At 41.5% G+C, this 1807-nt stretch overlaps 1 pseudogene; it reads left to right on the forward strand.

Moving 5' to 3' along the window:
* Positions 1 to 1655: 1655 nt before the first annotated feature.
* LOC142355684 (5.8S ribosomal RNA) lies at positions 1656 to 1807 on the forward strand (annotated as a pseudogene).

Genomic DNA, 1807 nt, shown 5'->3' on the forward strand with positions numbered 1-1807 from the left:
GAAAGTCGTAGAATTTTGCAATCAAACTGTGGCTAGTACTGTGATGTTACTAGTAACCTGGTGTTCCGTCATATGGCCAAGAGAGCATTTGAAGGCGAAACTTCTGCATGGGAAAGCTGCATCATGATCAAAATTTTATATCGAGTATTATGTTGACGTTAGTAGGCCTTGGCCGAAAACGCAGCATGTGAAAGGTATAGATAAAAGTTATTGTTGCAGTCAGTACTGTGTAGTTACTAGTAGCTGGATTTAAGCTCAAAATGAGACACTGTTGGTGAAACTTCATCATGAGAATGTCACAAGCTGATCAAGCTCTATGATATGACTAGTATTATGTTGCTTCTAGTAGGCTAAGCGCAAGCCGAAACATCAACATGTGAAAGTCGTAGAATTTTGCGATCAAATTGTGGCTAGTACTGTGATGTTACTAGTAACCTTGTGTTACGTCATATGGCCAAGAGAGCATTTGAAGGCGAAACTTCTGCATGGGGAAGCTGCATCATGAACAAAAGTTTATATCGAGTATTATGTTGACATTAGTAGGCCCTGGCCGAAAGCGCAGCATGTGAAAGGTATAGATAAAAGTTATCGTTGCAGTCAGTACTGTGTAGTTACTAGTAGCTGGATTTAAGCTCGAAATGAGACACTGTTGGTGAAACTTCATCATGAGAACGTCACAAGCTGATCACGCTCCATGATATGACTAGTATTATGTTGCTTCTAGTAGGCTAAGCGCAAGCCGAAACATCAACATGTGAAAGTCGTAGAATTTTGCGATCAAATTGTGGCTAGTACTGTGATGTTACTAGTAACCTTGTGTTACGTCATATGGCCAAGAGAGCATTTGAAGGCGAAACTTCTGCATGGGGAAGCTGCATCATGAACAAAAGTTTATATCGAGTATTATGTTGACGTTAGTAGGCCCTGGCCGAAAGCGCAGCATGTGAAAGGTATAGATAAAAGTTAGCGTTGCAGTCAGTACTGTGTAGTTACTAGTAGCTGGATTTAAGCTCGAAATGAGACACTGTTGGTGAAACTTCATCATGAGAACGTCACAAGCTGATCACGCTCTATGATATGACTAGTATTATGTTGCTTCTAGTAGGCTAAGCGCAAGCCGAAACATCAACATGTGAAAGTCGTAGAATTTTGCAATCAAACTGTGGCTAGTACTGTGATGTTACTAGTAACCTTTTCTTACGTCATATGGCCAAGAGAGCATTTGAAGGCGAAACTTCTGCATGGGGAAGCTGCATCATGAACAAAAGTTTATATCGAGTATTATGTTGACGTTAGTAGGCCCTGGCCGAAAGCGCAGCATGTGAAAGGTATAGATAAAAGTTATCGTTGCAGTCAGTACTGTGTAGTTACTAGTAGCTGGATTTAAGCTCGAAGTGAGACACTGTTGGTGAAACTTCATCATGAGAACGTCACAAGCTGATCACGCTCTATGATATGACTAGTATTATGTTGCTTATAGTAGGCTAAGCGCAAGCCGAAACATCAACATGTGAAAGTCGTAGAATTTTGCGATCAAACTGTGGCTAGTACTTTGATGATGCTTGTAGCCAACCGAATTGGTTGAAAAGCCCAATAAGTAAGCTAACTTGGGAGAGCTTGTTGGAAACCAAATGCTACTAGATTGGTCCAAATACATCCTTCAACAGGGGATCACTTGGCTCGCTTTACGAAGAGGAGCACAGCTATATGTGTTAATTCGGTATGAATCGCAAGATTTGTTTACCGACCTCTCTAACGCAAAAGGCGGTCTCGGCTTCGGCTGTTGACTGCGTCCGATTCAGGGTTA

The sequence above is a fragment of the Convolutriloba macropyga genome, unplaced genomic scaffold (assembly GCF_964194025.1).
Source record: "Convolutriloba macropyga unplaced genomic scaffold, txConMacr16.3 SCAFFOLD_919, whole genome shotgun sequence".
NCBI lineage: Eukaryota > Metazoa > Xenacoelomorpha > Acoela > Convolutidae > Convolutriloba > Convolutriloba macropyga.